Source organism: Tenrec ecaudatus, chromosome 11 (assembly GCF_050624435.1).
Source record: "Tenrec ecaudatus isolate mTenEca1 chromosome 11, mTenEca1.hap1, whole genome shotgun sequence".
Taxonomy (NCBI): Eukaryota; Metazoa; Chordata; class Mammalia; order Afrosoricida; family Tenrecidae; genus Tenrec; species Tenrec ecaudatus.
The window spans coordinates 6013176-6035880 of record NC_134540.1 but is presented as its reverse complement, the minus strand read 5'-3'; the positions used below and the strand labels follow the sequence as shown (position 1 = coordinate 6035880).

The window sequence follows — 22705 nt, the reverse complement described above, 5'->3', positions numbered from 1 at the left end:
CCTTGTGGAAGTGCTTGCCAGGCCTCTGTCAAGTAGCAGGCACCTTACTTTGATTTGGGGATTTTCTTGCACATAAAACTAAATACTCATATTCTAGAAGTCTGACCAAAAACAACCCGCCAGGGCTGCAAGTCTTTCTTTCCTGTTGGACGTGCCTTCCAAAACCAAACCCACTGCCATGGAGGCATACCGACTCGTAGTGTGTTTGTAGGGCAGGGTATAAGTGCCCGGGGAGTTTCCTGTCTGTCACTCTTTCTGCGTGGAAATCTCAGTTTATCTGCTGGTGATTTTGAACAGCTGACCTTGCAGCCCAACCCATAACTTTTAGACCACCAGGGCTCCTGTTGAAGTGCCTTACTGTAGTTGAATGTCCTAAGGCGTGACTGGGCTCAGGCCAGGGAGCTGACAGTCATGGGAACAATGGCCAATGGCTGAGCTTCTGTAGTTCTCCTTTGCTTGCTAAGCCTCATTGCACCTCGCTTCCTGCAGCCATTTGCTTTTCTGGAATCCGAATAGTCCTCCGTGTGCTTATAGAGGGCCTGCCTTCTCAGAATGAAGCCCGTGCTCCCATCTCAGCCCAGGTTGCTTCTTCTTTAACACACACCGGCCGGCCTTAGGGACCAGCTGCGTGTACAGTGGGGTGAGGTCTTCCTTGGACTGAGTGGTGCCTGGACAGCTGGGCTCCTCTCCAAAGCCCCAGCCAGGTGGTCCCCATGAGTGTGGGCACCCTGAGGGAATTCTGCGATGCCCAGGCCAGGGGTAGCACTGCTTTGACAACCCCCCCCCACACACACAGGGTTGCTATGAGTTCTGATGGACTCCAGGGCAGTACGTTATATATCTATATGACATATATTATAGAACAGGGGTCCTCAAACTTTTTAAACAGGGGCCAGTTCACTGTCCCTCAAAACCGTTGGAGGGCAGGACTATAGTTTTAAAAAAACCTCTGCACACTGCACCAAACTGGGCAAAACCACCCGGTGGGCCGGATAAATGTCCTCAGCAGGCGGGGCGGGCTGTAGTTTGAGGTACGAATAAGGCGGGGTACCACAAGGTCAGCAGTTCTAAACCACCAGCTGCTCATTGGGAGAAAAGTGGGGCCTTCTGCTTCCCAACAGTCTTAATCCTGGAACCCCACAGGGGCAGTTCCACCCCATCTTACAGGGTCTCTGCTAGTGTGAGCTTATTCGGGACACGCTGACCTTTATCCCACATGCTACCTAGCCGACTGCTTTCAAAAAGGACCCGATGCACACCTACTACACCATGGGGGATTGTCTGAAAGGCCTGCTTTCCAGAGAGCCCCGTGTTGTGGAGGGGACATGTGGAGAGCCTGTGGGAATTCCTCTTCTATTGAGAAATCCTGCAGAAAAAAGTGCAGTGCACCTTGGACCCAGTAAAGGAAAACTTCAAAAGTCACCCTTTTTATTTAATTTACAAGCTACCTGACTGAAATCAGGGAAAATATTTTGATATTACTGATATTTCTAGTTTAATAACAGGGAGTCAGATAACTGGATTTTAAGCACGAGGTTTGCCTGCTTGGAGTATTGAGTGGAAAAGACAGACTGATTAGTAAGCTAGTTAAGTTTTTATTTTATTTATTTTAAAAATAAAGTTTTTAAAACTTATGACATTAGATAGATTTTAGTGTATTTATTCCCAAAATAGAAAAACCAAACCCCACTGCCATCCAGTCACGTGGACTGATAGAGACCTACAGGATCCGGCAGAACTGCTGGGGTGGGTTTCAGAGTCTGGAACGCCTTGAGGCTTAGGGGGAGTAGAAAAGGCCTGGTGATTCTGTGAAGTTCCTACATCTGGTTCATTTGCGTATCAGAAGGCTCAGTGGGCCAGAGACTAGTTAGCATATGAAGACTCCTCTTAACATTTGAATCCTTCTCTCACCAAAGTTGGCAAACCTGTTTCTGGAAGGAGCCCTGGTGGCTCAGTGGTTCACACTGGGCTGCTGACTGCAAAGCCACCTCCAGCTGCTTCCCAGGAGAAAGAGGCTCTCCACCCACAGTGAGTGTCTGAAGGCCACAGGGGCGGCTCTACCATGCCCTCACTTGAGGGGCACTGTGAGTCCTGACGCACTGGATGGCAGTGAACAAACGGTGAGGGAGGGAGGGAGGGAGGGAGGGAGGGAGGTGTGTGTGTGAACAAACAGTAAGGTAGATAGAGACACATCCTCCCAAGGAGCTACGGATCTTTGTAAACCAGGTTTTCCAACTGGGTCAGTTTTCAAAATCCACGCGCCAGAATACACTGCACTGTACGCACAAGTTAGGGTTTTAAAAATCAAGAGGCCAGGTCAAGGACAGTGCTTTTTTTAGGTATGTCAGTTTTGTTGTTAGGTGGGACCTGTTTGTTGTTAGAGGAGCTCTTTGGTAACATATTGCCAGTGTAATACTTGGTTCAGGCCGCGGCTTCCACGGGTGTTGACTGTGGATCCAGCCATATGAAAAGAAATCCTTGACAACTTCAATATTCTCTTCGGTTATCATGATGTTGCTTTTGGGTCCAGTTGTGAGGATTTTGATTTTTTTGATGTTGGGGTGTAGTGCATACTGATCTTCACCAGTGAATCCTCTTCACTGTCAGCCAGCAAGCCCTGTACCTTGACTAAGCCAAGAGACAGTCGTGCAAACAGATCAGGGGGCTGCTGCAAGGTTTAAAATCAGGGAAGCCATTCATCAGGGTTATAGCCCTTCATCCTTACGCAGTCATGTGCTGAGCAAGGAATCTGAGAAGCTGGACTATGTGAGAAGGACCCACCATCAGGATTTGGAGGGAAGCTTATTAACAGATGACACAATATGTCAGTCAGTGGTGGTAGCGGGAGTCACATTTATTAGTGCTGGCCACGTGAATGTGGTAAAACGTGGCAGAGTTAGGTCAAGCAGAAACCTGGCAGGTCTTTCTCACTAACACGAGCCGAGCCATGGAGAAATGGTGAGACTGCACCCAGCAAAGCCTGGCAGCCCCCACCCCACCCTGAGTTCTATCTCTGCAGCCTTAAAATAGGTCACGCCACCCTTAAAGAGGGCAGTGGAAACAGTGCCTTTGTTTCCTATTCTGTCTGTGCAGTGCACGTTACTTACTTACAAGGGTAAGTCAGTGTACCTGCGCTAAGAAGGTTCATGGTAAGAGGAAATACCCTACCATTTCCCACAGTGGCTGCACCACACTTCCCAGCCTAGTTAGCCATGTCTGAGGCTATCGGTTCAAATCCTTCATTTGCCCCTTGGGAGACAGATGAGACTGTCCGCTCTCGTGAAGATTTACTGCCTCGGAAACTCAGTGTAGGCTCGCCTAGGTGGAGTGGAATTGACGGCAGTGGGTTAGGTTTGGGTTGGTAGGACGGCTACTCATCTGAGCATTTCTTCCTGTGTTTTGACCCATCTGAATACCCGAATCTGTGAACTGTCTGCTCCTGTGTTCAGCCCGTTTTTTCCTGAGCTTGGGGCCACCAGGATGAGTTCATATACAGGAAGCAGGGAGTTTGTGGGCTTGGGCTGCAGCTCCTTGGGGCCAGCTGTGGACTGGCTGCTGTCCTACTGGAAGTGGCCATGCTCCAGCCATTGCCTTGGTTATGGGAGGGAGAGAAAGGAGGTAGACTGCATTGGCTCCATGGTCCGAAACAGATGGCCCATGGGTTCTTTTTTTTTTTTTCCCTGTTTTTTTCTTTTTAATAGCCCCTAAAGGGCTGCACCACTCCCAGAAGTACTGCAATTCCAGGCTGATGCGTGGAGTGGATGGAGCAAGCTCCTAACTCCTACTTACAAAAATATATTTAATATTTTGTTCTCAGATAGAGGACGTATCAGATATTAAACTGATAGGAACAATAGTACACCTGAGCTCAGCCCAAAGGCCGAGAAGGGATGGCCTGTGGGTTCAAGGGAGAGCCTTGAGACCTTGGACTTCCCATGCTCCCCCGCCCCCCAACCCCATTGTTGGCTATGTCCCAGCCTAACTCTGTAGGGCTGCATTTTTACCGACTCTCAACTGAAGTCCAGAGAGGGTTGGAAACTTACTTGAGGCTCCCAAATTAATACTAAGTAGAGCCAGGATCAGGATCAGGGGCCAAGGGCAATCATGATAAACCTACAGCACCCCACCCGCCCTGCCAGCCCTCAGCAAACACTGCAGGATACCTGGGGCCCAGTTCCCAAAGCAGACACCTCAGAGGACTTCCAGCTTCTGAGCATCTTCCTCTGCTGGTGCTCCTCCGTGGCACGTGGGAGGGGCCAGCCCTGGCAGTAGGGGGGGAGGGGCCTGCCTGACTTCTCTTTCTGCCCTCTCCACCTCCCTGCTGGGTCTAATGGAGGTGGGTTCCTTTATTGATTACTAAAATTAAAGGGCCTTGGAAGAGGACTTAGTGCTTTCCGGGTTTTCCATGTTGCTCTCCGGCACGCTCCACGCACTGCTTGGATTCCTGAGTGATCATTCACTGTGAGCAGCCTTTGAAAATCGCCTAACTAATGCGTAGAGGTGGGCAATTTTCCGACTCGCTTTTGAGAAGAAAATGTTCTTTCTGTGGAAGAAAATTGTCCAAGCTTGGCACTGTATCTTTTGTTTGTGCGCCTGGATCGCGATGCCAATTCTTTGTGTCTAGACAAAATGTTCCGCCGCGAACAAATGGGTAACTTTCTCGACAGTTGCATGAAATCAGTGTTTTGCCAAAGGAAGTGCTGCTGCTTTGGGAGCTGGCTTCTTGGTGTCACTGTACATCCTGGTCCTGGTCCCTGCAAACAAGTGCAGGGCTTGCCTGTAATTGTGAACAGCTTCTGGCAGATGGACATGGCTTATTTTGCTGATTTCCTGTTCCCGGCCTGTAAGAGTGATGACGAATCATGAGGCCGTGAATATTCTTGAATGTATCTCAGCTTTGCCTGGGTAACAATCCTTAAAATATAGTTGTCAAAGAATCTCCACTAATGGGGCAAAGATGATACATATGAGGGGGCTTTAAAAAGTTGGTGGAAGAATGGGATTAAAGGATAATAAAATTTTCCCATGAACTTCTGGAGCCCCTTCCTAATCCCTACTTTTAAGGAAACTTTGAACTTCAGCATAACTTAGTGGGCAGTGCTGTGGAGGCCACATCTGGTCTCCACTGGCCGTCTTTCTTTGCTCTGGCGGTGTCTGTCCTCCCGGGACATTCCTCTGCCGGGTTGGATCATTCATTGCAATGGCCACACCAGACTCACAGACCCTACTCAAGATGGTGGGGGTTAATCAGGGCAGTGATGCTGCAAGGTCTTTCCTAGAGAAGGGCATCATGCTTGCTCAAGTGGAGGAGCCGCAAAAGAGGGCAACCCTTGATACGCAGACTGACACAGTGGCCCCAACAATGGGCCCATCAAACAGAACCAGTGTGAGGCCGGCCCAGGTCCAGACAGTGGTTCCTTCTTTGTACAGCGTTGCCATGAACAGGAATCACCTGGACACATCCTAACAGCAGTGTATCTCTCATGCTGTGGAGGTGGTACCCGGGGACCAGTCCCTGGAGAATGACACCGAGGTGGATGGACCCAGTGGTTACAGCAATAGGCTACCCACGACACTGGTTTGGAGGGTGGCGCAGGACCGGGCAGGCAGGGTTTCTCTCTGCTGTACAGAGCGTCGCCGTGAACTGGAGCCAACTCAGTGGCACTTAACAACAAGAGAGGTGTTGGTGCCCCTATTTTCCACGGGGGAGAAGTAAACCCTCTTATTTCTCAATTTAGATTTGTCTTTGCTAGATTATAGCTTTTTTAGGCTTTTTATATAAAAACCCTTGGCTAGTCATTTTCATTTCTTGGAAAGGCTCTGGGAGATGGAGGTGCCCACTCAGGTGATGCTGGCCTGAGAACATGAGGTGGCCAGTGCTTTTGTTGGGACTCTGGAAGTGTTTGTGAAGAGCGACCGACCTTGCTCCTTCCTCTGCTGCCTGGAGGACTTCCCTGGTGAGGCCAGTCCAGTCCCACCCCCAGCACGTGGCCAGTTTGACAGGGTTTGGTGGTCACAGTGGTTGTCCTGTGCATCAGAAATGTCCAGTGTGGCACTAGTTTTTCACCCGTCCTTCTAGTCCCTTTCTCATGACTGTGGCATCTGTAGTAATACCTGATTTACAAGTTCCTTCTTCTCATCGCTCATTTCTGTCATTATCCCCTCCCACCTTTATTTTTTAATCTTGGTCAATTTTAAGAGAACCACTTTGCAGATGAAGGTTGGCTCTTTGTCTTTGGTTCTCGTGACCCCGCCATCCTCACGTGTGGCCGGCAGTGTGACGTTTCTGCATATGTCTTTGCAGCTTCTGGCATCTGACTTTGCCACCTCTGTCGCTTTGGGACTCCCCTTAGCTAGGAGCTCTTCAAATCTCGCCTCCATCTCATTTTCCCCTTTCCTCTGGGGACTCCGGCTTCAGGAACGAGCGTACATCAGGGCATGTCACTGTTTCCACCCTCGCCTGTGTATCCGCCTGGATGGTTTCACTTAGCGTATTTCCTCTGTCCAGTATACTGCTGTACCCCAAAAGTGAGTTCTGTGTTTCTGGGGCTGTGTTTTCATTCCTCGAGTTTTCACAGCTCCAGGTGACCTGGTAGGACCACCTCGTTGCTCCTCAGTCATAAGCAGTGATTATGCAGTGGTGTGCCAGTCCTGTCCTGTCTCAGGACCAAGTTGAGAGCACCTACGACAAGCCTGTTTCTCTTGTCTGATTTTGAATCATTTGATCCCTGTCCCAAGGATGTCGGCTCATGTTTTATTAACACCGTGATGAAAAATTATCGGGGATCAGAAGGGTGTTATCTTTCTCCAGACTGTTGGGAAGACATTGATCAGAGACTTTTCCTCTGAGACTAGTATGCTGTGAGTGCGTGAGATTGCGCTCTGGGCAGCCAGGATCTGAGAGAAATGGTCTTCCTCTTGAGTGGAAGGATGCTGGTGGTGCAGCGGTGAAGCACTCAGTTGTGAATGGAGAGGTTGACAGGTGGAGCCTCCGAGGAGAGCCCTGGAGACCTGCCCCGCGGAGATGCCAGCTGGACTCTGTGGCCCAGGCGGGGTCGCCACAGCCCCTCCCAACAGCAGCACAGCCCCCTCTGAGGTTGCAGTGGGAATGCGGGGTATGTACCGAGCTGCCTCTGTCAGGGCAGTGCTCCGTTTCTGTTTCCTACCTTAGGAGCCTTGGCCAGTAAGCAGCATTGGATTGCTCACCGCAAGGTCTGTGGTTCAAACCCACCAGCCGTTCCTTGGGGGAAAGGTGAGGCCATCTTCTGCAAAGATTGGCAGTCTCAGAACGTGTCAAGAGGGTGGCTGAGTCCTCTCGGTGGCAGTGGGTTTGGTGGTGTGGTGCGGTGCTTGTCCTTCCCTTTGCCACATCTTTCTGCATGTGTGCACCCCAATCCCGCTGCCTCGGGTCCATTCCCATGAGCGTGTAGCACGCTCACCAGGGTCTCCGAGACAGGAAAACCCCATGGTGCAGGCAGCACAGGGCAGAGGTGAAAGGGCGGGGCTGGGCTCTTGTCATGGAGCTCCCTCATAGCTGGGATCTCCCCCTCGGTGCCTGGCTGCCCTCCGGTTATTGTCTGGCAGCCCAGAGGGACTGGCCCAGGCCCTTTCTGCCTGGCCTGTACAGGCTGAGCAGGTACTGGCAGATGCCTCCAGGGACGGGGCGGGGCCCACCGGGCTTCCTGCCCCCTCCCTCCCTCAGGTTCCTGCCTCCTCCAGTCCTGCTTCTCCTGGTGGTTTTCCTCATGCCTTCAAATAGCTGGGCTGTTTGGTTTGGGTATTTTTATCTGCTTTCTATTTGTTTTCAGGGAGGATTGGGTCCAATTTTGCTGTTACTCATGTTGCTATAACTGGTGGGGGTGTGGAGTCAATCTCTTGAATTGACACCCCGTAGGACACAGTAGAGTCGCCCCCAGGGGGTCTCCTCCACCGCCATTCTGGTGGGAGTAGATCACCAGACCTTCCTCCGCCAGGGCTGGGTGGGTGTGGGGGGGTGCTGGGTGCTTAACACTGTGCCACCAGGCATCCTTGTATGTTATATGTTACTAGAACCCACGCCAGTCACTCAATTCTGACTAGTAGGGACCCTGTAGGACAGATCAGAACCATTCCCTCCGGTTCCCATGGTTGCACATCTTCACAAGAACAGAAGCAGCTTCCTGTTTCACCCGAGGATGTGGCTGGTGGATTCAAGCTGCTGACCATGAGTTTAGGTGACCAGCGGGCGTGTAGTGCTCTGTACCACCCTGCTGCTGTTTGTGATCCCCAAGAAAACCTTCCCTCGGTATGTGGTCAGGAAGGTCTAAGGGCAGGCCAGGTGGGCCCTTGGCACTTCCCTTCCAGGCCTCAGTTGCTGTGTCTGCCTCTCCACTGGTCTCCTTCCAGCCCCTGGGGGTTCTGTTCTCCATGTCCCACAGTGATGGCCTTCTCGTCCTGGCTGGCTGCAGCCAATAGAGCGCCTCGCTTTCCCCTGCTCTCCTCTGTCTCCGCACCTGCCACCCAACACACTCCCCGCCTTCCCTCCTCCCGCGTGGCCGAGGGATGTAGTGGTTACTCACTGCGCTGCCTTGTGCAGGTGCAGCAGTCTGAAACCACCAGCCACTCCGTGGGAGAAAGAAGGAGCTGTCCGCTCTTGTGAAGTGACGGCCCCTGGAGCTGTCCTGTGGGTCCCTGTGCATCCGCACTGGCTGGACGGCAGGGCGTTTGAGGTTAAGGGCTGCACGGGAGCTGGGAGCCCAAACCCAAAGTGGCCGCTGATTCCTCCCAGTGAGGGGCCCAGAAAAAATAGCCAGAGTGGCATGTTCCAGATGGCCCAGGTAGTTGAACTTTGACCTGGGTTTACTTAGGGTGTTCTGTTTCCTCTCACAATGCCCCCCTCCTCCTCCTCTTTGTTGGCTGCTTCACCAGCTGGTGGGCTTTTCTGGCTCTCCTTCTGGGCACTGTTGTCATCCTTCTGTAGCTTCTCTGGCTGTGGTCTCCTATAATCCAGAAAGACCCGCCGTCTTTCAGGAAAGAGCATATAGTGGAGGGATCTGAGGCTCACTTTGACCTCCCAGGAACGCCAATGAACATGTGAAGTCAGCCCTTCAGGAAAGAAGGTAGAGCTGAAAAGATGAATTTCTGCTGGCTTTTCATTGGTTAAAAAAAAACAAAACACAAATGTCAATATAAGATGAATTAAATCCACCAAGGGAAGGCAGGTTTTGCCACCAAGTGCCCTGCCTCTGTGTAGGGTTAGGGGAAATAGAAAAGCGGCCAGAAGAGAAGCCATTGTGGAAAAACAGCTGTCTCCAAAGTGTTGTGCAAGGCACCTGGGGCAACCCACCTGGCCTGGGGGTGTTGAGTGGTCAGCAACCACAGCCATGGGGCACCCGGGTGGGGCAAAGCAAAGAGGTAGATTTTCATACGATTTGTGGAATTCCGTGCAGGCTGTACGGGGCGCTCGGTGGCCATGTGGGTTAGGCATTAGCATGCTGACTGCAAGGCTGGCAGTTCAAACCCCCTGTGTAGGAGAAAGATGAGGCCGGCGCTCCTGTAGAGATGAGCCCTCCTGGGAGCCCTGTGGAGAGTCCCTGTGAGTCAGAGTCCAGCCAGTGGCAGTGGGGTGGACCTCTGATGTGGTCCTGACAGCGTCAGATGGTGGGTGTACTGATCATTTTCCTCCACGTTGGAGTGGTAGTTTGAGCAGAACGCAGTACCTGCTTCATGTCATCACCCGGGTCTCCCACCCAAAGGTGCCTTTCCCCAACTCGCTGTTTCCACCGTGACAAGGTTTTGCTCTGCTGCTGTGTGTCACCTGGGCAGCGTGACAGCTTGTGCTCTTTGGCTGTGGGCTTAATCCTTTTCAATCCTGCTCAGGGACGGTCTCTCTCCCTGGTAGACACATTGCCGGCTCGGGCGGTCATCCAGGTCCAGCTCTGATGCTGAGGTGTCATTCTGGTCAGTCCTCCGTACCCAGGGAAAGACAGCCTGCCTGCAGTTTGCGGACATCTTGTTTCTCTGCGGTGCTGACAGACTCCTCCTTAACTGACACAGTGAGTAAATGGCTGCTTAGGTCCCCGAGGTGCTGCCTGCGCCCTCCCTCGGGATGTGGGACAGACAGGGAAGACAAACAAGCGAGGAGTACATCTTCCCCAAACATCTTTATCCTGAAGCAGGCTGGGGTTCAGTTCCCTCTTGGCGTGGGCACAGAACGCACAGGAGCTCTGTGTGACGTCTCCGTCTTTGGAATTATGCCAGCACTTTCGCTTCCTTTCTCAGGGAGACCCCTATAGGTTTCCAGCCCAAGCAGGTCCCCCCAGGCAGCATGGTTTTGAAGGTAGATGGATGGGCAGAGAATGTTCATCTGCCCAGAAATCATAAAGCCCATTTCTCATTTCCCAGGGAACTTGAATAATTTATAGAAGTTCTGCTTATCAGAGAACACTTCAGAAATAACCACAAGTGCACAAGGCAGGGGTCCCTGAATAGGTACATCCAACGTGCCAAGGGCGGAGCTGCAGTACCCAGTCATTAATATGAGGGGGCCACAAAGCGTTCGTGGATAAAGAGATTTAAATCATCACGGAGCGTGCCCATGCCAACTCTCTGAAGCCTTCTTGTGTGTGGGCAGATGTTGTTATCAGGAGAAAGTCCTAATGTGACTGCGCCGTTGGCCCAAGTGCATTGTTTTGTGAATGAGCTGTTGAGACATTCAGGGGACCCGTCATCATGCAGTAGCAAGCGGGCAGTGTGACTGCCCTCAGCAACCACTGACATGTGACCTGGTCTCAGTCGGAAGCATGTGACATGTACTCTGCCTGTGCCTTCTCAGTGTGTTTGACCCACGGACCCGAAACCCAAAACCAAACCAAGCCCACCGCCAGTGAGTCCATTCAGACCGATAGTGACCTCACAAGGCGTCAAGACCTTGTCCTTCAAAGGAGCAGAGCGGTTGGGGTTTGAACCACAGACCCTGCGCTCAGCAAGTCAACCTAACCCCCAGTCCCTGGAGCAGAGTGAACCCGGCTGATCTTACTGTGTCCTTTCTTGGGCATGTTTTCTTCATCTTCGCTGTCTGCATTTATTGCTGGTTCATTCTAGTTTTGCTCTAGTTGGGTACTGGTTAGCAAAGCCATCGGTTTAGTGGAAAGCAGTGGAAAGACAAAAGCGTTTTAAAGAAAGGACTCCCGTTACACATTCTTGTCACTTGGCTCTGAAGACAGGCTGGAGCGTTTTTGCTATGCTGTTCGCTGGCCCTCATCTGCGTGTGCTGTATGCAAGTGGAGACTTGCTGGGATGTTGGGGTGGGGGCTGGCGGATCAGCGTGAAATGCTCACACACCACACGTAGGTGGTACGTCTTCACACCAAAGAGGTGGTTCCCGCCTTTGCGCTTGTCCACAGAGTAAAATAGGTGCAGCTCACAGCACGCAGCCGTGTGCCAGGGCTCCTTCTAAAGGCCGTCTCTGAGGTCTCTCCCGCCGCAGCTGTGGGGACACTGGTGACTAGAAACGCTGTTTACTAATTTAATCCCTTGACAAACTTCCCTGAGCCATGGCACTTCCTGTCTGTGGACTCCATGGAGGAGGAGAAGTGTTGTGTGTGTGTGTGTGTGGGGGGGACTTTTATCTTCTGATCGCACATGAGGATGCAGACTTCTATTTCCTTCTCCCTCTCCAGCCAGGACTCTGTATCACCATGCTTTCCAGGTTTGGAAGCTCATCTACGATATTCCTACCCACTGCTGGCTAGTCCGACCCAGCTTCCAGTGATCCCACTCACTCATTACAGGAGTGGACAGCCGCCTTCCTCCTCCTCCCAAGAGTGGCCGGGAGTGTGAACTGCGGGGAGTTTGAAGCACCACGTGCTTACCTCACAGCACCACGTAGTGCATTATGTCTTAGGCTACCAACTGCAAGGTTAGTGGTTTGAACCCAAGAGAGAAAGAGGGAGCTTACTGTTCCTTTAAAGACTGAGAGCCTTGGAAACCAGAGGGGCAGTTCTGCTCTGCCCTGTAGGGCCAGTGTGAGTCGGAATTGACTTGATGGCTGTGAGTCTGGGAGTTTGGGGTTTTTATAGTAAAAATGTTTTTAAAGAACCATTTTCTTAAGTTTTTACTCAAAGTGCATCTTTTCTCCTCGCCCACTTGTTAGAAGGAAAGTAGGAATAAATCTCTCATGGTATGATTTGCAACTTGCGTGTCTCCGGTTGGTTCACCTCTCAGACACCCCATTTGTGTCCAGCTCACAGCAGCTGCAGAGTTCGCCTGGGCCTGGCCTCTGGAGTCACTGGATTGCTTTGCTGGCCCAGTCCACACCTGAGGCAGCCCAGCCCAGCCCAGCCCTCCAGGCATTCCCCGAGGGCAGACTTCTACATGCTGTCATTTACAGAATGCAGCAGAGGCCACTAGCTGCCACGCAGAAACTTCTTACAAAACTGTCTTAATCTTCCGTCAACTCGAGAGTCCTGGTAGTGTAGTGGTGATGTGTTGGTCTGTGGGCTTGATGGTTAGTAGTGTGAAACCTGAGAAAGACAGGACTTTTCTCTCGTAAACTTAACCGGGCAGTTCTGCCCTGCCTGTGGGTCCCAGTGAGTCCACTCGGCGGCCGTGAGTTTGGTCTGTTGATGGTTCTGTTTGGGTCACTTTTGTGCGGTCAGGTTCTTCATATGGTACCTGAAGCTCAGACACGGGTGTTGCTGCTCACACATGCACAGCTTTGTCCCACAGGCCACCCCCGGCTTTCTATCAGGGAGCTGCGGGTGGATTCAAACTGCCCACTGGAAGTTAGAGCCCAGCACGTAGCCCACTGCACCACCAGGGCTCCTTCGTGCCGTGAAGACAAGTGGGAGAACTCACAGCGGCCACCTGCTCCTTCAAAGAATACAACCTCTAAGGAGCCCGGGTGGTTGAGCAGTCACATGTTGGGCTGCAGTAATCCGCAAGGTCAGCAGTTTGAAACTGCCACCTGCTCCTCAGGAGAAAGATGAGGCTCTCCAACCGCAAGAACGGACAGTGGCAGCTCTGCCCTGCCATGGGTTGCTGTGGATGGGAATTGACGCAATGGCGGTGGGCTTGGGTTTCGTCTTTGGAAGTTGCTGTTCAACTCGGTCCAGTGGGGTTGGCTTCTATAGTTGCCTTCAAAAAGCGGTCTGATCCAAACCCTGGCTTTGGAGTTCAGTTCCAGGCAGAGAGGTCAGCTTAGAAGGTCATGTCATCAGGGTTTTTTAGGAGCCTAAGACAGGATGGTGGTGATGATTTTGATAGACTTTCTCAAAAGACTCAGGCCAATCACAGAGGCTTCTTCAGAAAGTGGAAAACAGCCTTGGTGATTTAAAGACCAGGAGGGTTGCTTCCCCTCCTGACACCTGCTCCTCTTCAAAGGAGAGTAACAAAGGCTGTCCTAGAAGCCTTTTGTTGGGAAATCCGACCCCAGCCACCTCCATCCCAGAACTCCCCCTCCCCCTGCCTCCCTCCAGGCATCTTCTTGTTCCCAGAACTCAGAGAGCATTTCAGAGGCACACAGTCTGCCATGGAGTGGTGTAAATGGAGAGCAGCGTGCTTCAGGGAAGCGAGGCAGACAGAGAGACAGAGAAAACATGGGGTGGGAGGTGGGGGCGTGGTACACATAGTCCTAGGTGGAAGATGTGTCAGAAGCAGTCGCTTCACATTTTTTTGTTTTATAGCAATACTTACTGACTTGCCCTCATATTTCCTATATAATGTCAGTATGACACCATAAGATAAAAGTAAGTTTAAAGAAAGTTGGTCAAAATTTTTATATGGGCTTCTACCAGGATGATAAACAACAAGTGAAATATTTTTATTGGCATTCCAGACTTGGCTGTCTGTGGAACACACAGGGAATGGAAGACACACGCACACACATGCACACGCACGATCTGGCTGGGGTGAGGGCTGGCATTGTGGCGATCTGCAGTAGTCACAGCAGCGTCTCTGACGTGATTTCAGAAGTGTTAAATCAGCACCTGCCACTCAGGGGTGTAGAATGGCGGTCAAAGGGGTCCGTCCGTGTGTCTCCTGAGTTGGCAGCTGGCCTTGTCAGCAGGGAAGCATGGTGCAGGCAGTGATGGGCGCACCACAGCTTTCCTATGCGGGGATAACAAGGAAGCTATTTTGTTTTCCTCTTGAAGAACTCAAACAGCTAGATCAACTACAGATAGGGCCAGGCTTGCGCAGAGCATCAGAAGTGACACACTGCTCAGAGCATGCGGCGTGTATCCAAAGGGATGGACGTCGGGTGCCTACGTCAGTAGCTGCCCTGCTCTGCCCTGCGCCCAGTGGTTTTCAGTACATGGCAGGACTTAGCTGGCCCAATGCATGAGTGCCCAGAGCCTTCACCCCCTTGGAAAGGGGAATGGGAGGCTGATGACATTTTTCTGAACTTGTTGCAGCCCTTCGTGCAACCCAGCACCGTCTCTCTGCCGCGCTGTGAGGGGGCAGAGTGTGCGTGTGCGCATGCACACACATTGCTGGATCCGGGCAGTCTGTCTCAGAGGCTGTTAAGCCACTGTGGTGTCTGCGGCCTTTTGGCAAGGCGTGGGGGGCTCTTGGGTGCAGCAGGCATTGGGCCTGCAGTGTGCTGATGGAAGCAAAGGTGCAATCTTGGTGCAAAATGAAAGATAAAAGGGCATATTAAAGCTTCATCTGTCATAGTTTACACTTCTGTTTTGGGAGCCCTAGTGGGTTAGACGTCGGGCTGCTGAGCTGCAAGGTCAGAGGTGCAAATCCACAGGACCAGTTCTGTGAGACATGGGTTGTGGGGGGGATGCTACTTCACATATATGGGTAAGTATGAAGAAGGCACTGCAGGATTGCACAGGGCCTGGGTAGCAGACTTGGCTGGGATGGGGTCTGTATTGCTTGGAAAGCCTCCAGACCACTCTGTGCACCCTGTTTGTCGTGGCCACTAAAGCTCTGACGTCACCAGGGAAGCTTCTTTGCAGACAAGCCATGCTGTGCAGTGGGTTGGAAGTGCGGCCTGCTGGGCTTACCCAAACACCACAAACCACCCTGTGTGTGTGTGAGGGGGGCGGGGTGCCCTAGGCTCCGCCTGTGGTGGCGAACTCAGGTCTTTTCATCGGCTCTTGGTCACTGGTTTATGACGTGAGGGGAGGTGGGGGTGGGAAAGGGGTCCTGAATGGTGTCTTTGAGTGCTTCCCCCCTTGTTTAAAGACAGAGGCCTCGCCAGTTGTGGGGAGATGCTCAGAGGGAGGATGTGTGTGTGTTTTGCAGTCCCTAGTATTTGAATGCTAGGGGCCCTAGTGGTGGAGTGCTTATGCGTTGGGCTTCGGTCCACATGATTGGCAGTTTGAAGCCACCACCAGCTCCAGTGGTGAAAGACTGGGCCTTATCTCGGAAACCCCCTATCCCCCAAAACACACACACACACACACACACACACACACACACACACACACACACACAAAACATTTCCTGCCTGACAGTTTTTTTGGAGCTGAAGGGCCAACAGTTTGAAACCACCAGCCGCTTCTCAGGAAAAAGATGAGGCTTTCTACTCCCGTAAAGAGTCACAGCTCAGTGACAGTGAGTTTGGAGAATCTTTGGATGCGTGGTTCTAATAAGTTAGCTTCTGTTACCTAGTATCAGTTGAGGACATGTCACTGCTTTGTGATTTGGAAGACTCAACCGGCTAATCCCATCCATTGGTAGGTTCACCACCCCCAGCACCCCATATGTACTGTGATTATCGCCTTCTCAGGTGATGGGCGTGGGGACTCTGGCTTTCACAGGTAGCCGTGGGTCTCTCTATTTTTTGTCCCTTCCTCTGTCTCAGTGGATCTCAACCTGTGGGTCACGACCCCTTTAGGGGTCGAACAACCCTTTCACAGGGGTCACATAATACATCAGATATTTACATGACGATTCATAACAGTAGCAAAATGACAGTGATGGAGTAGCAAGGAAAATAATGTGATGGTTGGGGGTGCACGACAACATTTGAGGAACTGCATTAAAGGGTCGCAGCAGTAGGAAAGTTGGAAAGCACTGCTCTAACTGTTGTTTGTTCTGTGCACTTTCTTGTGGCTAGGGTGATAGTTTCCAGTGTCCCATGGGACGCTTCCCCACATTTTGTTCTGTGGCTTAGTTGCAGCCCTGGCCCCACTTCCTCCCTGGGTGTCCATGCAGCAGCATCCTCCTTCCTGCCTGCCCAGCTCTGTTTGCGCAGAGGCTGCCCTGTTGGTCTCCCCAGCTGGTTCCCACGAGTGCTTTCCTCCCCATGGTCATCGTTGGAATGATAGCCTGTCGTCTGGCTGACAGGTGGTCCCAGCTCCCCGCTCGGGGACCATGTGGCTTTATTCCAGGACTTGGATAGGGATCTGCACTGCGAGGAAATGCCAGTCCATTCTCATGGCCCAGTTCTCATTGCTGTCGCAGAGCTCAGTCAGAGGCTTTATTGGGGTTTGATTGAATTTTTCAAAATTATACTGTGAGGAGTCATGTCTCAAAAAATTCCAAACTCATTGCCATCGAATACATCCACAGGGTAGAGCTGCCCATGTGAGTGTCCGAGACTGCAACTCTTTACGGAAGTAGAAAGTCTCGTCTTTCTCCCAAGGAAATTTCAAACTGCTAACCTTGTAGTCAGGAGCCCAGTTTGTTCCTTAGAGAATCATGTAGGTTGGGTTTTATTCGCACTGTAATGAACCCTTTCAGACCCATGCACGTGTAGAAAGAGCAGCAGCATCATGACTCCCTGTGTAACGGTAGGCTTGCTTCCGCCGGATAATCTCCTGGCCAAGAAATGAAGAGCCCAGGGTCTAGAGCAGACCTTCCCCACGTGAGCAAGACCACCCCCTGCAGCGCAGCACGGGCACTCTCAGAGGTCCTGCAAAAGCCAAGGCCTACACTTTACCTCCGTGATAGCAGGGCTGCGGCACAAGAGTCTGTTCTCTTTTCCTGGAAAAGGGGCAGTAGGTCAAATCAGTGGGAGCCCATGCTCTCGGCCCTGGCAGTGTAATGGGGTACGCGTCGAGCTGGTAACTGTGAGGTCCATTCTCTGCCCAGTCAGAGTGCTTTTGCATCGCAGTGGGCTAGGTGGTGGTTCTTACATTGTCTCTCGTCTCCTGGGTGACTTTGGCGTTAAAATCCAACCATCAGTAACATCTTAATTTGGAAGTAAAATAGATACACGGATAGATCTGTAAATTAAGAAGACCTTCTTATTAAAAACCCCTGTAATTTGTCATGCCCTAAAACGGTAGTAATGACTCAATGCTATCACGTACGCATAGAAAGCACATAAAGACCATTTTCCTGTGGCGCCCTCAGCAGTCTGGATGGCAGTAGTGGAGACATCACACACCACCATGCATTGAGCGGTCGAGGGGATGGCGCCCTATGCACTTGGAGGAGGGCAAGTGGGCATTGGCCTTTGTTGGTTCTCAAGAACTTCGGCACCTGTTCCTCGTTGCTGTTGGGTCGCTCTGTGTGCAGCAGAAGGAAATGCCGCCCTGCCCTGTGTCCTTTCCGTGGACGCTGGTGTGTCTGACCTCATCGTGGGAGCCGAGTGAAGCCCGTGCCATTGTCAGCGTCCTTGCTTTTGATGACCCGTTCCTTTACCAAGCCTGATGTCCTGTTGTAGAGATGGGTCCTTCGTGAGCACGTGTTCAAAGTAAGTGACCCGAGGTGTTTCCATGCTGCCTTCTGGACTGCATTTCCCGCTCTGCAGTTCTTCTGTGACGGGCACATTCATTTTTCTGATAGTGTGTTCCATTCAATCAGTGCCTCAGTTCTTCTGGCTTCTGTGCTCACACCCCAGCTGAGCTGACACACCTGAGTCAGGGACACCTTGCCCATCAAAGCCCCACCTTTGCTGGCTTAGGACCCGCAGGTCTTTTGTAGCATATTTTCTCTGCTTTCTTGCCTGCAGCGTCCATGTGCGTCACACCTCTGAAAGAAGTACAGCCTCAGTTTGTGGTCAGCATTGTAAATGGGCCTACATTGGCACTCGGGACAAATGGACTAGAGGAACTAAGAGCGTCCTCCCAAGCTAATACCCTACTTGTGAAATACAAACAAGACCACATAATAACAAGGCCTCCATATTTAGAAACGCTTGTTAATCTCTTCATTGACTGACGAGGAGAGTAGACAGCAGAGCACAGACCAATTCAGCCCTTTGCATGTGCACTGACTGTCACACGGGTGCCAGGCCCCCCTCGCCCCCCTTTTCTGACTGTGCCCGCCTCCCGTGAGCATCACCACTGCCCCAGACTTCCTGTCTCAGCTCCATGTGCTGCTGTCTGTCACTCGGGTCCCACCCGTAGAGCTCTTCTGAAGGTGCCTATGCTCCAGGCAAAGTTGTCACAGCCACGCTCTTGTCAAACAGACGGCTCCTCACACCAAGAGCGTGCTTGTCTGGTTTTAAGAAGACCTCAAAGAATCTTTGTAGGTTAAGGTTTAGCGATGACCTCAGAGCAGTCATTTCAGGGGTTCACTCCAGACTCTATGGCTCCAGATAGTCTGGATTCCATGAGAATTTGAAATCCTGGGCAGCACATTTCCCCTGTGGATCAGGATTCTCTTTTGACCCTGGAGGCTGCTGTTCAGTCAAGGTAGTATGGCACCCTCCGTTTCTTCTGTCCCAGCGCCTGCTCCTGGCTCTCCTTCCTGCAGGCCACTGGAGATGTAGTACCCCGATGGCGTCCACTGGAATGAACTCGGGTGAAGCAGAAGCAGTGCCGTCTGTGTTAGCTGGATGTGCCACAACACCACGACGCCAAGCTGCTCAACCAGGAAACAAGCCCTTTGAGGGTTTCCCAAGACAGCAGCAGCCCCAGCTCAGTTCCTTGTTTAGTTGGTGTTGTAAATGGTATCGCATGATTTCTCTCAGTTCCACATTGTACAGGTGTACACCTTACTGACAGCAAGCTAGTAACTGGCTGTGTAACCTGCCCCTCAGTGAGCACAGTGCTGTGACTGTGCTGTGACTCTGAGTCCCCGGCAGCCGTGGGTGAGCTTTGTTCTCTACAGTTACACACTTCCTGTCTCCCTGTAGAAACGAGCCAAGCACTTGCCCCTTCTGTGATGGACGAGCCTCAGCTCCCTCTGTGTGTGTCAGGACTTAGCTTCATCTCCTGCCTGAGTAGCATTCAGTGTGTCCGTGTCAGTGTGTGTATCCCTTGATCTACTGGCGGACCCTGTCCCCTCTTGTGCCACGGTGAACAGTGCTGCAGTGAGCGTCGATCAGGTGCATACCCAGGAGTGAGGTTGCTCGGGTGTCTTATTTCTGGCCTTTTCAGGACTCACCACACCATTTCCCACAGTAACAGTGCCCGTTTGCCTTCCCAGCAGCAGTGAGCAAGGCTTCCAGTTTTACAGCCCGTCAGTTTTGACTGAGCCAGCCCAGAGGAAGTGAGTGGCTGATCTCCTGGTGCTTTTGACTTGTGTATCTCTGACGCCTGTTGATGCTGAGCTGCGTGCTGTTCATGTGTTTGGTGGACATTTGTATGTCTTCTTTGATGAAATGTCTGTTCAAGTCCTTTGCCCGTTTAATGGATGAGTTCTTTTGTCTTTTACTGGTAAGTTAAGGAATTTTAGATGCATTTTGATAGGTTCTTGCTGGATGGGTGGTTTCTGAAGACACTTTCCCAGTTAGGCAGCTTGTCTTTTCACTTTTTGGTAATCTGATGAACTTAAACATTTATGCAACTAGAAAACGTTTTATTTATTTTATGTCTTGCTCTTATTGGATCATTAATTGTTGAAAGACAGGTCCTGCTTGTTCTAAGAATTTATGGCCTGAGTTTGCACACTTAGGCCCTTAATCTTGCTTTGAATTTGTTTTTGTGTATGGTGTGAGGCATGGGTTCTATGTACTTGGTTTTTCTGCTTGTAGAAGTCCACTTTTTCTTAGCACCATTTATTGAAGCTATTCTCTTTTCCCATTGCGTGATCTTGTCATACGTGTTGAAACCCATTGAGCGTGAATGTGTGTGTGTATGTGTGTGCTTCCTTGGGCTGTGTGTCTGTTTACCAGGCAGTTCTGGTGATTATAGCTCTGGGGTGTGTTTTATAGCCAGGAAGTGTGAGTCAACCTCTAAGGGTTCCACGCATCTTATTTGCAGCATTGGCACCCTGTGCAATCCCCTGGTGGGGCCTCGAGCACCTCATCTGCATATTCCTCCCCAGTCATTTAGGAGCCCAGGTGGCACAGTGGGTTTGGGGTTGGGTTAGCAACTACGAAGTCGGCGGTTCAAAGCCAGAGCAGCTCTGTGGGAGAAAGGTGAGGCTGTCTGCTCCTGTGAAGCTTGACAGTCATGGGAGCCCAGCAAGGATTGCCAGGAGTCAGAATTCACTTGATAGCAGTGGGTTGGGTTGGGTCCGGTTGGACCCAGCTGTGTAGTGGCAGGTACAAAGACAGTAGCTGGACGAGCCGCACTAGGTTAGTCAGAGCACGGCAGCAGCCCATAGCACGCAGGACGGCCCCCAGCACAGGATTTTGTGGTGGGGAATGGCATTCATGCTGAGATGGAGAAGCCCGCCCATGTATAAAGCACTTACCGACATCTTAGCGTTTGGGCTCTTTAGCTCCGTGATGCACTTTGAGAAGTTACAACTGGACCACCGTAGACCAGTACCTCTTAGAGGTTGTTTTCCCTGTCACCTAGATTGTACGCAAGTCAGGGAGCTCACGCAGAGACTGAGGCCTCAGCAGTGTGAGTGCAGGCGGTTGGAGTCCCTGTTGGTGATGGACGAGGGTGCTGACTTGAAGGTGGTTGCTATGCTTCTCAAGGCTCTGTGTCCATGGTGATCGTGGGCTCCGGCTTCTCCTCCCTAATGGTCCCCTAATGATTTCACTGACGTCCTTTAGGGAGGCTTGTCAGCCGGTTCCACCCGGGTGCCAGGTCTTCATTAAGGCCACTGAATGACAGTGATGGGGAAGACTGTCACAGAGGGACTGCAGGGCCTAGGATCACCTGCCCTGGGGGACCCTCCAGTCTACTTGAGGAGAGGGAGTGGGAGAGCATTCTTCGAGGACTCCCTGGGCTTCATGTGGGGGCACAGGACAGATGCTGAGCCAGCTACTCTATCAGCGTAAGGCTTACCACCTGTGTTAGACCATGGTGATTAGAGAAACCAATCAAGGGGCACTGGTATATGTGTAAGAAAGAACTTGATGTAATTGTACATCAAGAGAACATTCCAGCCCATCCCAGATCAATTCCGTAAGGCTGATATTAGCTCATAAGTCTGATACTAGTCCATAAGTCTCTCCAGATTCACGCAGCCACATGGAATGATGCAGGATGCAGGAAGATCACAGTGCGGTGGGTGCAAGTCTTGTAGATTCAGTGGTGGGGGACACATCTCAGGGGGTTGGCAGAACTCCAAGTGCCTCTCCTGCAGGAAGGTGAAGCAGAGAGAGAGACTCTTGCAGGGCTTAGCAAGTCTCTACATGGCTTGTCAATAGCAAAATGAAGGCGGTGGGGGGGGGGCGGGAATTCCCAGAATCCTCATGAGAAGGCACGTCCACAAGGAGCCATCATCAGGTTGTAACCTAATTGACAGGCTAGACTGCCCCGGCAGTTATTTATTAAATTGACAAGAAATTGTGTAACGACCACGCCACCAGTGCAGTCTTAGAAGTTACTGTGAATATTTCATGTTGATTTGATTTGATGTTTGCAGTTGCAGATAGGGCCTCCCAAATGCCCATGGGTGACGTGTGCAGTGCCCTGCAGCTGGGGAGGCGGGGATGTTGAGGCTGTGAACATACACAGGCTGTGGGTGTGCTTGAGAGAGAGCCAGAGGGTGAGCACTCGAGAGAGAAGAGGGCCCTCCATCCCTACTCCCCACCCCTAATGACACGGCGGTGAAAATGCCTGTGTCCTCCCTCACAGTGGCCCCTGCGTGCCAGAGCAGAACTGTGCCCCCGGGGTGTTCACTCAGCTGCTTTTTCAGAAGTCGATCACCAGACCTTTCTTCCTAGGTGCGTCTGGGCAGATTCAGACCTCCCGTTTTCCTTGATACTTGTTTGCACCACCCAAGGAATGCCCATAAAAACTAAACCAAACTACAAATGCCCTGCCATGGAATCGATTTCTGACACACTAGAACTTGCCCCATTGGGTTTCCAAGGCTTGGCACCTTTTCAAGAGCAGACATCCTCATCTTTCTCCCTCAGAGCAGCAGGTGGATGTGAACTGCTGACCTGGCAGCTCGCTCACAGTCTGCTGCCTAACCCACAGCACCACAAAAGTTCCTTATGAAGAGCTCAGCTTCATTCATTCCGAGAGTCTGTCTGTATATTTGAGACTACATCATTATTGCCAAATAAGCCTGTCTCCTTGACTGAGCGTAATGTCTCTCATAACGTAGCACATAACTGTCTCTCTATTCCTTTTTCCTGACACAAAATGGGGAGACAACCAAATAGACAACTAAATACTAACCTGTGGGGAATAAGAAAAGTACTACTTTTGTGGTTTTTTTCTTTAGGGACTATGTAATAAGATGGTCTCTTGAAAACATTTCTACTAAATTGATACTGAAGTTATAAATGCATTAACTGCATGTGAATGGTAATTGCAAAGATTCTGATATAAGCACATTATCCCATGGCTTTGTCATTGAAATACCCATGCATAAGGAGAAACCATCCCAGCAGCTCATGCTCTCTCTGCATGAAAGTTACTGCCAACCCCCCCCCCCCCCCCACACACACACACACCACCACCAC

The 22705-nt window shown here is 51.4% G+C and overlaps 1 protein-coding gene and 1 non-coding gene across 2 annotated transcripts in view; one reads left to right on the top strand and one right to left on the bottom strand.

The window, feature by feature from the left end:
* Positions 1-22705, top strand: part of UBL3 (ubiquitin like 3) — a 50088-nt gene that overhangs the window by 6287 nt on the left and 21096 nt on the right. The gene's annotated exons all lie outside the window — the stretch shown is intronic.
* Positions 3708-3892, bottom strand: LOC142461861 (U2 spliceosomal RNA). Its single transcript, XR_012787041.1, has one exon. It is a non-coding gene; the product is annotated as a U2 spliceosomal RNA (small nuclear RNA).